Genomic DNA, 16,032 nt, shown 5'->3' with positions numbered 1-16,032 from the left:
AGCTACAGGTACCACCACCAGCAGGTCACTTCCCCCAGCTACAGGTACCACCAGCAGGTCACTTCCCCCAGCTACAGGTACCACCAGCAGGTCACTTCCCCAGCTACAGGTACCACCACCAGCAGGTCACTTCCCCAGCTACAGGTACCACCAGCAGGTCACTTCCCCAGCTACAGGTACCACCACCAGGTCACTTCCCCAGCTACAGGTACCACCAGCAGCTCCTCCTCCCAGCTACAGGTACCACCACCAGGTCACTCCCCAGCTACAGGTACCACCAGCAGGTCACTTCCCCCAGATACAGGTACCACCAGGTCACTCCCCCAGCTACAGGTACCACCACCAGGTCACTCCCCCAGCTACAGGTACCACCACCAGGTCCTCCCCCCAGCTACAGGTACCACCACCAGGTCACTCCCCCAGCTACAGGTACCACTACCAGGTCACTCCCCCCAGCTACAGGTACCACTACCAGGTCACTCCCCCAGCTACAGGTACCACCACCAGGTCACTTCCCCCAGCTACAGGTACCACCACCACCAGGTCACTTCCCCCAGCTACAGGTACCACCACCACCAGGTCACTTCCCCCAGCTACAGGTACCACCACCCACCAGGTCACTCCCCCAGCTACAGGTACCACCACCACCATGGTCACTCCCCCCAGCTTCAGGTACCACCACCTGGTCACTCCCCCAGCTACAGGTACCACCACCAGGTCACTTCCCCAGCTACAGGTACCACCACCAGGTCACTTCCCCAGCTACAGGTACCACCACCAGGTCACTCCCCCCAGCTACAGGTACCACCACCAGGTCACTCCCCCCAGCTACAGGTACCACCACCAGGTCACTTCCCCCAGGTACCACCACCAGGTCACTTCCCCCAGGTACCAACACCAGGTCACTTCCCCCAGGTACCACCACCAGGTCACTTCCCCCCAGCTACAGGTACCACCACCACCCAGGTCACTTCCCCCAGCTACAGGTACCACCACCAGCAGGTCACTTGCCCCAGCTACAGGTACCACCACCAGCAGGTCACTTCTCCCAGCTACAGGTACCACCACCAGCAGGTCACTTCCCCATCTACAGGTACCACCACCAGCAGGTCACTTCCCCCATCTACAGGTACCACCACCAGCAGGTCACTTCCCCCATCTACAGGTACCACCACCAGCAGGTCCACTTCCCCCAGCTACAGGTACCACCACCAGCAGGTCACTTCCCCCCCAGCTACAGGTACCACCACCAGCAGGTCACTTCCCCCAGCTACAGGTACCACCACCAGCCAGGTCACTTCCCCCAGCTACAGGTACCACCACCAGCAGGTCACTTCCCCCAGCTACAGGTACCACCACCAGCAGGTCACTTCCCCAACTACAGGTACCACCTTTCTGTAGGTCACTTCCCCCAGCTACAGGTACCACCACCAGCAGGTCACTTCCCCCAGCTACAGGTTCCACCACCAGCAGGTCACTTTACAACAAGCTTGTGACTTCAAACTTGTTTGATGGATTTGCTATTTGTTTAGGTTGTATTTCAGATTATTTTGTGTCAATAGAAATTAATGGTAAATAATGTATTGTCACTTTTATTGTACATAAGAATATAGTTGGTTTCTTAATACTTCTACATTAATGTGGATGCTACCATGATGACGGATCATCCTTAATAAATCGGGAATAATGGTGAGTGAGGAAGTTAGGCACAAATATCATACCCCTAAGACATACCAACCTCACAAGCTTTATGGAATCATTGCTTGGGGTGGGGAAGACTATGTACAAAGTGAAGTAATTTCTTAACAGTTGAGCTTTATAGGAGAAACGCCTGCCTCCGCCTGCCTCCAGCGGTTTGCTTAGAAATTCTAGGGACAATTAGGAGGCCTGCGTCTTGTGACCGTAGTGTACGTGTAGGTATGTACGGCAGGACCAAAGCGGAAAGATAGGTAGGGCAAGCCCATGTAATGCTTTGTAGGTTAGCAATAAAACCTTGAAATCAGCCCTCGCTTTGACAGGAAGCCAGTGTAGAGAGGCTAGCACTGGAGTAATATGATCACATTTTTGGTACTAGTCAGGATTCTTGCAGCCATATTTGGCACTAACTGAAGTTTATTTAGTGCTTTATCCGGGTAGCCGGAAAGTAGAGCATTGCAGTAGTCTAACCTTCTGTAGCTCAGTTGGTAGAGCATGGCGCTTGTAACGCCAGGGTAGTGGGTTCGATCCCGGGACCACCCATCGTAGAATGTATGCACACATGACTGTAAGTCGCTTTGGATAAAAGCGTCTGCTAAATGGCATATATTATTATTATATTATGGATTAATTTTTTCTGCATTTTTGGACAAAGTTTATGATTTTTGCAATGTTACGGAGATGGAAAAAAGCTGTCCTTGAAACAGTATTGATATGTTCATCTAAAAGAGATCAGGGTCAGAGTAACGCCGAGGTCCTTCAGTTTTATTTGAGACGACTGTACAACCATCAAGATTAATTGTCAGATTCAACAGAAGATCTCTTTGTTTCTTGGGACTTAGAACAAGTTTAAAAGAAGGAATTTTGCAGCCATCCACTTCCTTATGTCTGAAACACAGGCAACTAGCGAGGGCAATTTTGGGGGCTTCACCATGTTTCATTGAAATGTATAGCTGTGTGTCATCCGCATAGCAGTGAAAGTTAACATTATGTTTTCAAATGACATCCCCAAGAGGTAAAATATATAGTGAAAACAATAGTGTTCCTAAAACGGAACCTCGAGGAACACTGAAATGTACAGTTGATTTGTCAGAGGACAAACCATTCAGAGACAAACTGATATCTTTCCGACAGATAAGATCTAAATGAGGCCAGAACCTGTCCGTGTAGACCAATTTGGGTTTTCGATCTCTCCAAAAGTAACACACATTGCCCCTCTCAACTCAATTCCCTCTGTGTTTTATAAATTTTTACACACACACACTCACACATTGATCTCTCTCTTGTGTTTTTCTCCAGCGGGCATGCTGGCCAAAAAGCAAAACTGCTTCACAGACTTCCAGTGTGCAGCAGAGTACCTCATCAAGGAGGGCTACTCATCCCCTCCAAACTCACCATCAACGGAGGGTCCAACGGGGGCCTGCTCGTGGGTACGTTGCGGAATAACGACATCCCTTTTATTGTTGATGCTTTTAGTCATTGACCTGAAAACCATCCCTGACACTTTCCTAAGCTAACAGTTCCTTGTTGACATCGGAATGTCTGTCTGTATATACAGCGGTTTTTGTCTTACTGTCTTTTGTGTGTTTATCTCCTTACCTGTGTGTCTGTGTGTCTCTTGCTGCCTGATAACGTGTATCTGTCCCACCCTCTGCCCCCACAGCAGCGTGTGTGAACCAGCGGCCAGAGCTGTTCGGCTGTGCCGTGGCCCGGGTGGGCGTCATGGACATGCTCAAGTTCCACAAGTTCACCATCGGCCACGCCTGGACCACTGACTTCGGCTGCTGTGAGGTCAAGGAGCAGTTTGACTGGCTCATCAAGTGAGTGCTAGTGCTACACTTCCCTAAGCTAGCCTGGTTCCAGATACGTTTAGCTTTGTAGCCAACTTCTATGGTGGTTGTCATGCCAGTAACCATAGGTGTTCGTTACACAGCACAAACAAATCTGGAACCTGGAACATTTAGCCTGTTTGGGATATTAACATTAATCTTTCAGTATTCCGGAACCACGTCAAATGCATGTTAAGTTCTTTCCAAGGCTTGATTTAGTGTAATCCCAAAAGTGCAAATGTCAAGTGCAGCTATTTGACATACAGTGCATTCGGAAAGTATTCAGACCCCTGGACTTTCTCCACATTTTGCCTTCTTCTAAAATGTATTAAATAAAAACATGTCCTCATCAATCTACACAGAATACCCTATTATGACAAAGCGAAAACAGGTTTAGAATTTTTTTGCAAATGTTTTAAAAATACACCTTATTTACATAAATATTCAGACCCTATGAGACTCTAAATTGAGCTCAGGTGCATCCATTTTCCATTGATCATCCTTGATGTTTCTACAACTTGATTGGAGTCCACATGTGATAAATTGATTGGACATGATTTTGAAAGCTCACACCTGTCTATATAAGGTCCTGCAGTTGACAGTGCCTGTCAGAGCAAAAATCAAGCCATGATGTTGAAGGAATTGTTTGTGAGCGCGAGACATGATTGTGTCGAGCACAGATCTGGGGAAGGGTACCAAAACAGTTCTGCAGCATTGAAGGTCCAAGAACACAGTGGCCTCCATCAGTGTTAAATGGAACAAGTTTGGAACCACCAAGACTCTTCCTAGAGCTGGCCACCTACCCAAACTGAGTAATCGGGAAGAAGGGCCTTGGTCAGGGAGGTGACCAAGAACCTGATGGTCACTCTGACAGAGCTCCAGAGTTCCTCTGTGGAGATGGGAGAACCTTCCAGAAGGGCAACCATCTCTGCAGCACTCCACCAATCAGGCATTTATGGTAGAGTAGCCAGACGGAAGCTACTCCTTAGTAAAAGGCACTTGACAGCCCGCAGGTTGCCAAAGGCAAATAAAAACTCTTAGACCATGAGGAACAAGATTCTCTGGTGAAACCAAGATTGAACTCTTTGGTCTGAATGCCAAACGTCATGTCTGGAGGAAACCTGGCATCATCCCTACAGTGAAGCATGTTAGTGGCAGCATCATGGTCTGGGAATGTTTTTCAGTGGCAGGTACTTGGAGACGAGTCAGAATCCAGAGAAAGATCAACGGAGCAAAGTTCAGAGATCCTTGACGAAAACCTTCTCCCGAGGCGCTCAGGACCTCCAACTGAGGGTGAAGGTTTACCATCCAACTGGACAACGACCCAAAGCACACAGCCAAGACAATGCAGAAATGGCTTCAGGACAGGTCTCTGAATGTCCTTGAGTGGCTCAGCCAGAGCCCGGACTTGAAACCGATCAAACCTCTCTGGAGAGACCTGAAAATAGCTGTGCAGCGACGCTCTCCATCCAACCTGACAGAGCTTGAGGAAGATCTGCAGAAAGAATGGGAGAAACTCCCCAAATACAGGTGTGCCAAGCTTGTAGCGTCATACCCAAGAAGAATTGAGGCTGCAGTCGCTGCCAAAGGTGCTTCAACAAAGTCCTGAGTAAAGGGGCTGAATAGTTATGTAAATGTATTATTTCAGTTTTCAGTTTTTTTTTTCAATACATTTGCAAAAATGTATAAACTGTTTTTGCTTTGTCATTATGGGCTATTGTGTGTAGATTTTTATTTTATTTTTTAAGTTCATCAATTTGAGAATAAGGCTGTGAAGTAACCATGTGAAAAATGTCAAGGTGTGTGAATACTTGAGGATTGCACTGTATCTATTTGCTCCGTGTTTGGTGTATTAAAAACCTGTACACAATACTTTCACCGTACATCATCGTCCCTGAAGAAATCTCCTCTTCTCCCTCCAGGTACTCCCCGCTCCACAACGTACGCGTGCCCGAGGGTGAGTGTGTCCAGTACCCTGCTGTCCTCCTCCTCACGGGTGACCACGATGACTGCGTGGTCCCCCTACACTCCCTGAAGTACATCGCCACACTGCAGCACGTGGTGGGCCGTTGGTCGGGTCAGAGCAATCCACTGTTCATCCACGTGGACACAAAGTCGGGCCACGGCGCCGGAAAGCCCACCAGAAAGGTCATCCAGGAGGTGGCCGACACGTACGCCTTCATCGCCCGCTGCCTCAGCCTCTTTGTGCTCCTCCAACCACATTTTGTATTTAAGAATGAAGAAATTACAGTCAACATTTGTCACTAGACCTTTCGTTCATGTAAACACTGAAGAACTGTTGACTGACGTGTCGGTTAGAGTTTATTATTTTTCAAATACAAGATGTGCAATACTTGATGTAAATGTTGAAAGAGCTGATTGAAACTGTTAAACTCCACATCAGAACTAGGCTATTACACTTTTTGGATCTTCTGAGATCCCTTACATTTTACCAGTGTTGGAGTTTCTTCATGTTCACAGTGTTTTTCTCCATATACCTGGAAATACACACTACATTTCTTTCAAGTACATTTTCTATTAGCCATGGATGAATGGTCACTAACTCCTTTCTCTTGGCAAAACCCCACCAACGTCACAATCCTGGATACTTATGACATTGTTGTAAATAGATGGGATATACTGTTCAATGCACCTTTCTGTATTTTATACCCACATATTTGATCTGTTTAAAAAAATCCGTATTAAACTTTCTCTGTGGGACTATTAGATGGAACATAATAAAATGGCTTGTTGTGGGAGTTTACATGCGAGATCAGAAGATCCTAAATGTCAACAGCATGTATGAGGAAATGTTCTTAATCTAGAATGTGGTTATATTAATTCACAAAAACATTCTCATGAAAAAAAGCAATCCATTAAATCAAATCAAATTTTATTTGTCACATACACATGGTTAGCAGATGTTAATGCGAGGGTAGCGAAATGCTTGTGCTTCTAGTTCTGACAATGCAGTAATAACCAACAAGTAATCGAGCTAACAATTCCAAAACTGGGAATATGAAGATATGTCACATGAAACAGCTCCATGGTTTCATTTTATTTCATTTCACCCTTTTATTTATTCAGCTGAACCTCATTGATATAGGAATATTTTTTTCAAGTGAACCCTAGCCAAGAGGTAGCATAAGCAAGCATATAAAATACAACCACAAAGCAAAATGAAAGACAGGATACTGCAGGATATTATATCAATCTGTAGAATATCCTTCAGTGATCACATATACTGTTACACCAAACATGGATTCATCTCCATCTGGGCAGTTATTGAACACAAGACAAAAGAGCATCCTTTAAACAAGTTGACAATTTAAATGGTTGTAATATTTAATTTGTCTCTTTTTTTTAAACTAAAATTTGAATTAATCTAATGTGTTTGCGATGGACGAAATTCTAATGTTTAAAAGGCTTCAAATCTCATCCCTTTATAAAAAGGTATAGCTTTAATTCCTTCAATTATCCCAATAGAGTGAAATTGGCTTTTAGTTTGACAATTTGAAAAGCACAATTAACATGCATAAACAGGTATGACAACCTATATTCAGGCATAGCTTACAACACAATGTAGTTGCAAAAAAATCTATCAAAACATTATGGCAAATATGTGAATTTTGTCATTCTGATAAGATAAGAAAAGCACATGTTTTCATGTGAAGTTAATTTGATAACATGAAACTACACATGTAAAGTCTTCAAAATAAAACCGTGAAATCATGTTTTTTTTTCTTTCTGTAAACCAAACCTACTCTTGAATAATTGTTCATTTACAGTGTTTGGAGAGCATACACATGTTTCTATTCAGATTGTTTTGTGTAATTCAGGGTGATTTAGCCTATAACTCCTGCTCAAATTCCATCAGGTCTATACACTGTTATACTACTTACTGGTAGTGTATGTGTCTATTTAGAAACAAATCTGTGAACGAATACTGGGGTGACATTTCGGGCATGCTTCAGAGCAATGTAGATTTGTTTTAAAGGGTAAATAGATAAAGGTTTAAACGTCTATCATGTGTGGAAACAACTTTCCAGAAATCTTAGCCTATTTGTGTAGTACAAACTACTTTTAGCAGACCTTTTTAAGTATTATTTAGTATTGTTAATTGCTAAAATGAGGTGAAACTTCACTTAATATGCTTATTAGTGGTAGGCCTAAAACAGACTTAGTACAACACTTGGCCTGAGTTAACCATTTGAATGATATTATTTCAAGATCAGTTTTTCCACTCTAATAATACATGATTTTTATAAAAATGTATTCCCCACGGTATGCTTTCTATATAAACATTTAATCTAAACCTAATTTAATAGTCAACATATTAAACAAATGCAAAAGAATAGGCAATTGAACATATAAACATGTCAGATATCCATTTAAAAAAATCGCGCAAAATGACAGTTTATAGACAGCGTTCAAAATGGTAACGTATTGTTTTAAGAATAGAAATGGTTGAAAAAAAAACGAGGTCACACCAAAAAAATGGTTGAATAAGATACATTAACATTTTAATGAAACTGTAATAAGCTTAACTTTTGACTGGGATGAAGAGACAAGTTTGAATTCATTCACGAATATAATACGATTTCTAAACGATACTGATTTTTAAATTGTCTCATTCAATAATTATCTGTCATACAGACAGGGACTACTTTTTCTCAAGGCTTAAATGGCGGACCGTTGTAACAGTTCCCCACCACAAGATGACGCATGTGAGCACATAGCCTACACTCTCACCCACATGTTAGAAACTACTTGATTTGTGGATCCTTCTTGATTAATAAAATAAATACAAAACTTTACCAATTAAATCGAAAGATAGAAGTTTAAATATTCAACAAAATGTACCAGACAGTGAGCGCGCAAGGCGCCCGGACAGAGAACCAGCGTGAAGCAATAAAAAAATTCAAGTCACCAGGCCTTTTTGTACTGTAGGCTCCCTAAAACATGATAACTGAACAATGTATCAGTCAACCGCGGACTATAAAGGTAACACGCCACACCGCCCAATAACCCATGACAAACATGTAAACAATGCATGTGTGCAAGCACAATGTGTGCTTGACACCAGCACAAAAAGCGAACATTAAAGTTATAGAAGAGGTTGTATTTTATCGAGACCTAATTGAACATCAGAAATAATCTTAAAAACAAACGAAGAAAGTCAGTCAATGTATGGACTAAATGAAAAATGGTCTATTGGACTAAAAATAGCCTGCCAAGAAATCACGAGGCATGCATGTTGCTGTGAATGCCCATGGTAAGCCGTTAGGAGGCGCTATTCTCTCCAATAGGGCCTACTAAAGCTGAGTGCCTCTTAGACTCTAGAGGAGCATGCGCCAACAAGCGCTGGTCCAAGACCAGTTGAGCTGATTAAGTCATAGTGTAATGAGATTGGGACAGCAGATCCCAAATCAGTTGATAGACCAGGAGGCTAAAACAGGCAAAGGCTATATCTGTCTGGATGAGGGCAATGTGCCTGATCAAATTCCTAGCTGTGATTTTTCTGAGGTAGCATATATTTTCATTTGTGGAGGGTTCACACACACAAAAAGATATGCCATTTTATTTATTCAGGCAAACTGTTTGTTTTTGCTCTTGTTGCCTCTGAGTAAAATAGCATAACATATATTTGAAAATGTATGTGTTAATTTAGGTTAACGCATGAGTTTTCAGTGTACCAGTTGTCATTTTTGAAATGCAGGTGCTCCATATACTGGGGAGGGGAAGAGAGGTGTGGGGATCGTTATATGACTAAGAGATGTGCTTGTTGGGGGAGTGGGATTATGATGAAATCAAATGTATTTACAAAGTCCAAAAATACTTGTCAAAGTTCTTTACGATGAAACCCAATTTAGAGTTTGTCAATATGTAACACAGTAGCTACGCAAAATGGCTTCCCTGTGTGTAATTCAATTAGTGTTTGTTTTTGTTTGTATACTGCACTAAAGTTGTATTTATATTGGAGGATAAAGGACAAAGTAGGCTTATATGTGAATTAGACTTCAGAGCAGTCTGACTGCGGGTTGGAAGCCTTTTTACCCGATTCCCCCAGAGAATCTTTCATCCTTATCTGTGGACCTGCTAGCACTCTGATTGTGTACCACACGAGGGACCATTCAGGTACTGATATAAATTGCCTGTGGGCCTTTGTGGGGAGAATTCTAAGGTGTCGGGAACTGAGACTTGCGTTCTGACCCGGATGTGTTTAAATTTAGCTTGAGATTTCCCGTTCGAGATCAAGTTTTAGGTCTCACTTAAAGGTAGACTCAAGATGATGAGATGAAGTTGCCACGAGCAGCACCGCAGATAGTGAGATGATGACATTGCTCTCATATGGTCACACCGAGTATCTGCGCATGTGTAAGGGGGTTCGCTTCACGATGCTACAACTTTGGTAGCTACGGGACCAAAACAGCAGCGAAGTGTAGCCTCACGCTTCAACACTCTTAGTTGTTGCGAAAATTGAACCACTGTGTATACGTCGTGCATGCAACATCATATCGCTGAGACTACATTTTAACAAACTAGGCTATTTAAGAAAAACTTAATGGAGCGTTTGCCTCCATATTCACTATAAATGCTTCATAAATCATTGAAGCAAATTCATACATAACGGGTGATCTAAAGTTCCTCATATTTAGTGCTTTGCCAAATAGCATAAATCATTTAAAGGGGCAACCCTTAATTGAAACCATAAAAATACATTTCCCCGCCTCTGTTTCAGTAAAAAAGCTGAGGGATGTGGCTGGAGAAATATAACCCCTCTAAAATTCATAGAGCTAAGGAGTGACCATCAACATTTTATAGTTTGAACCATGTTTTGAGGAAATACAGGGTTTTATTACATTTGCTTTTTTATTATTATTATTTTTTTTTTTTTTACAAACATTGAAGTAAAAAAAAGGTTCTGATGTGGTATGACAGTTGAACTAAGCCTACGAGGCATTTATCAAAAATCAATGGGTATTTTTTTACTCCAAAAACGGATGTACCAACTAAGGATTACCCCTTTAATGTAATATGACATCTAAATGTTATAATGGGTTTATGAAGATGTCATCAACCTTTTCAAAGTAATTTGCTTTCAATTGACTTTCCCCCCTCCATCTTAATCTTCCTCTGGCTGTATCAGGTAGATGTCTGGGAGTAGCCTAGAATGGACAACATTTCAAATGTGTCAATTCTGATAGAAACATGGCTTATCATTTATACTGAACTCCAGACGACCCTTATAGCCACACCTACACCCTATAGCTACAGAGCTAAAAGGATAGGTGTAGCCTATCAGAGGACACAATGAAGATAATGCCATATTGTTTAAGCCTATCCAATCCAACAGATCTTCATCTCCAACTGGTAATGAGTTGACTTGGACATTTATAATTGTATGTAGTAAACATACATCTGTCACATTCATGGGAGCTACTAGTTAACGCAATATAGACCTTCAGGGATACAAGAGGTGGGATTTGTGTAGGGGAAATGTGACACCAGTGCATGCTGAATTGAAACACCTAGTGTCTGCTTTTGGAACACTCTATAATTAAAAAGGCAACACACTCCATAATCTCTGTTGCCTGTGTGGCAAATGTCTCCATTTACCTTTGACATTGTGTTGTTAAATTGTAGTGCCATATAATAAAGAATGTTAAAGGAATGTTTCAATTGAAATTGTAAAAGTTCCTGCTGTTTATCATTGCAATCAATGACATGGCCTATATTGATACTTGATGAATAACAGTTTATGAGCAAAAAGGCTCTACTATTTATACATTCAAACATCTGAGTCTTAGTTTAAAAAATATATATTTACAATTGAGTCGTTCTCATGGACTGTCAGTCATTGCATCCATAGCTCCATCTACGAATTTAAGAGTTGTTATATTTCCCCAGGCCCCAAGTCTGAGTGCAAGGGTCAAGCTGTTGAAATGACAGATTGTGCCTTTAAATAAAGGTTGTGTCTTATTTCCAAATGGCTTATGTGTTGTTTTCAATTCTTTGTAGTCATTGGCGTTTTAGTTTAATGTAGTAGCCTAAACCCTCAAGTCTACCTGGTAGGGTTGTTGAAGGAGGGTGTTTTCTAAGATATGTTAGGAAAGCTGATAACAAGCCTACTTTATGATTAGGGCTACTTATTAGGACACAAAATAAAGACAACATTTAGTCAGTTAGTGTAAACCTTAGTGCATGCGCCTCCATTCCAAGCTATAAAACAGTATTTTTTTCTCATGACAAAATAATATAAATTCATTTCTAATCTAAAAACCAGCATAGCTTTATGTTTTGAGGAATAAATCAAAATGACGTAGGCCTACGGTTTGGCTTTCGTACTCATACATATTTTAGGTATAGTAGGCCTATAAGAATGGAAAACACTAGGCTAATTATTAATTTATTAGACACATTTTTTAAAGACTATCACTGTTACCCTGTCTGTCAACAATCATTATTTCCTCTGACAAATTCAGACAAATCTTCAAGGGTTATCCCGCACGCAGGTCCGCTTAAATTACAGTGTCTATAAAATATTCAGCGTGGGAAATAAATAATCTACCGGCAACCGGCAGATAACCAGAAATGCCATTGTAAATATGCCGGTACCGGTAATCGACGTGCATGCTTGAATTCAGTCCACTTCTTTCGGCTGTAGCCTATGAGCGTGTCACTTTGACAGTTTCATTAGTTCAGCACAACAATAAAATAAAGTGGACAAAGACATTCGATCAGGACGACGGGTTAATTTGTCCACAGCAGCACGTCTGAAGACAGAGAAAGACGAGGATGACAATGGCTGTTCCGTCGCTCACAGGTTAGTGAATGATCTTTTGGAATATACATTGGTAGACCGTATAGGCTATCTCTCTGTCATGATGAACACACCTGTTCAACACGGCAACAGTTGGGTATAATCAGACTCAATGTGGTCGATATTGTCACCACTTGGAGATGCCATTCCATTGTCCTCTACAGGAATTGTTAGCATATTTAACATTGAACTTCTTGTTTTAGTTAACTAGAAAACAAGATGCATTATTGGGTAGTCCTATCAAATAGGCTATGCATTCTATTCTCAAATCAAACTGTTCCGGTTCAAGCTAGTTTAAAACCAAAATGCATGTATTTGGCTTTTTTTGTTAGGTACCTGAAGGAATTAATGAAAACATTAAAATCAAACAAGCTAGCGCGGTTTAGCCTATTTCTAAACAAACGTGGCCATAGGAAAACAATTAATGACCATACCTATATTTTCACAATAAAATGACGAGAATTCGTGCACAGGCGCTATTCTTTGTTCTGTGCCAGTTTTCTGTAAATAGTTTGGCTTTCCCAAGCCAATTGCGTCTTTCTTGCCTGGGGCGGAGAGAGGCGCTTCTCACTCATGTTACCCTCTGACGTCACTGATATTTAATTCAAGTATTTGTAGGCTTTGTGTTCTCCTATTTAACATGTATCTCAAATCACATAGCAGCATACGTCGTTGAATGACTAACTCTTAAATAAACAACAGAAAATGTAAGCCATGTGATTCTTATAATTCACACCACTTTCTAGAATGAATTTGCCAATGGGAATTTTCAGATATCTCTTAAATGTTTTGGGCGTTAGTATACTCAAAGTAAAGATGTATCAGTTCAAAACTTTGATTTTAATTGTGGAAGCCTACAATTGATTAATTTAGGCTATTCAATGAATTTCCGTCTCTATTGTAGTGTTAAATCCTAATCCTAATACAGGAAATAGTTCAATTTGATTGAATTTCAAATAAATAACTCGTTTAAAAACATTTCATTTAATCTAGATAGCTAGGGTTGGTTTGCTCAAACAAAACACCTACAAGTATGGGCGTTTTACAATCCTTATACTTTACATTTTCGTTTAATATAAATGTCTCTTAACGAATGTTACAAGTAAGACAAGAAGGGACTTTCTTACATGAAACCAAGTAAAAATGTGCATATGATTGAAATGTTTCCCAGGTAGACAAAAGTAAATCACAATCTCATTGAAATAAACGCATGATTAGCTGTTAGGCCTATTGTCCTAAACTAATTAAATTAATTCATTTAAAAAAAAAATAAAACATTTACCTTTTGCTTGTAAAATGCTGTTAGACTCCCCAACACACATTTCCTTCCAACAGCATGGCATGGCCTGACCTATAACTATGGCAACAATGTTACGTCTTTCCTAGCAGTGGATATATACAAGTGAGATATTGCTGGCTGGAATACATGTTAAAACGTCGAAATAAACCCCCCGCACTAAAAGAAGGGAGAAAAGGAGAGAGGAATTGAATAACCCCTTTGAACTCTATTGACAGAAATGCAGGGTATAGAGGAGGCAAACTTCCTTCCCTTTGGGAGCCTGGTTGGTGAGGTGTGGGGGTTGGGTGGGGTTGGCTAGGGTGAAGGAGTCCACCAAATCTTGGTGGTATGTTACTATTGAAAAAAGGCTTAGAAAGCTCTGGAATCTCGATTTGGGACTTGTTTACCTCCTGTGAATGTGTCAGTAAATGTAGGATAATTTTGAGCGTTGTAGGCTCCTTCTGATCTTTTGGTTTGGCTATGGTTACATTCTTATTTCTCATTTGACTTTAACTGATTAAATGTCTTATTAATCACTTTGTTTATGTCCATAAGCCTTTATTTATGGCGAGAATCAGCTTTATTCGCAAATAACATTTACATGTTGCCTATGCCAGGAATTTGACCTGTTGGAATGGTGCTGACAACAACAAGAATATATACAAAATAATTGACACAATCTACAGATTATATTTCTACTCTTTTATTCAGAATTGTGGCTTTTGTAATGTTGGCCTTATCAGGGGATGTGAACCATATAGAATCCTAATGTTATTATTGTAGTCTTCAAATGATTGGCTATAGATTCGCTCAGATATATAAAATACAGTGCGAGCAGGCATATTAGCCTACGATTGTGGGTGATAACATAGCTCTGTCCGATCAGAAAAAGCCATACTCGGGATGTGAGTGAGTCGATAACATCCGACACAAGTGGCCGACCCTGTGACGCAAGCCATAATTTATGTTGCCACTGTGGAGGACTCCTCACCAGATTTTCAAAAACAGAATTTGCGCGGGGGTTGGGCGGGGACGGTCTGGGTCTGGGTGGGGGTAGGGGTAAACTCATGAATTCCGGAGGGTGGGCTCTTTAGGGTTGCTATGCTGTTGGGTGGGTGGGGATGGGTTGTTGTTGATTCATTCCTTCCCAACGCGTTTTCCCCCTTTCACAAATGCTACCCGCCCCTTCATTTTTATCAATGGAAATATTTACAGTGTATTAACCATATTGATAGGTTACTACTCCAAATTAAACAAATATCATATTTACATTTGAGTTATTTAGCAGAAGCTCTTATCAAAAGCGACTTATAGGAACAATTAGGTTTAAGTGCCTTGCTCAAGGGCACATAAACAGATTTTTCACCTACTCGGTTTGTGGATTTTATCGAGCGACCTTTCGGTTACTGGCCCAATGCTCTTAATGGCCCCGCTAGGCTACCTGCATTTACATGACTCTAAATGTATCTTCCATTTCTTTTGTATTCTAGATATTCAATTGAAGGCCTCCGCTTGTTCGGTGTTTGCGTTCTACTACTCAATCTCATTCCAAAGGCCTGACATTGTCCTGGTTTACCCCATTGGAGCATAGTAGCTTACGCAAGAGGAGGAACAGGGGGTTGGCCATGTGAACAAGCACTCAACCTAAATAAATAGTCTAAAATGCATATGTAATATTCTAGTTTATTTTAATACTCAACGGCTAGAACTGACTTGCCTAGTTAAATAAAGTAAAACATTTTTTTTGTGACTATAATCTGTATTAATTAACGATATGTTGAACGAATTAATTTTCCACCTTGGTAAATGTAGCAAAATATGTGTCCAGCAAACGAAGGTAATCTATCAATTCAAATAAACGCCTCAATTCAATCTCAAAGCGATTTTCTATAGGTCTATTTTACCACATGTATCTCAGTGAATCGTAAGGGCTTAGGAACGTAGAAAATAAAATGTAGTACTAGTGTATAAAATAAGCAGAACAACAGGTTTAATATTTACTACACCAAATGTTTGTTTGCATTCATTAGTTGTTTCACAGTCTTTATAGTTCCAATTTAGTGAATTCGCTGCTGTTATTCAAATGTCAGTTATTGCATTTTAGAAACCGATTTGGCTATTAAAAATTGTATGAAGCAGGCGAAAACCAGGCTGATCGTTAGGCAGAAGGCTACCTGCCTTTCACACAACTCTTGGCCGAAGTTGTTACATTTGAAGCAAGATAACGCATCCTTATTTAATAAAGGTGTGTTATTGTGAGGACACGGCTGACCACTTGGACCTAATCGGTTCCGAGTCAGTTTTCTTCGCTGCTCTACCGTCCCTAGATCAGTGGTAAAATTAGTAGCAAGAAAGCATGTAATTGACAAAGTCACGTGTCTAGTACTGGCAGAGGCACAGCCAGT

General features: G+C 40.9%; 1 pseudogene; it reads left to right on the top strand.

Moving 5' to 3' along the window:
• Positions 1-7,257, top strand: part of LOC118374269 (prolyl endopeptidase-like) — a 36,012-nt pseudogene extending 28,755 nt beyond the window's left edge.
• The last annotated feature ends 8,775 nt before the right edge of the window (positions 7,258-16,032 follow it).

This window comes from Oncorhynchus keta, chromosome 19 (assembly GCF_023373465.1).
Source record: "Oncorhynchus keta strain PuntledgeMale-10-30-2019 chromosome 19, Oket_V2, whole genome shotgun sequence".
NCBI lineage: Eukaryota > Metazoa > Chordata > Actinopteri > Salmoniformes > Salmonidae > Oncorhynchus > Oncorhynchus keta.
This window is presented reverse-complemented; position numbering and strand designations above follow the sequence as displayed.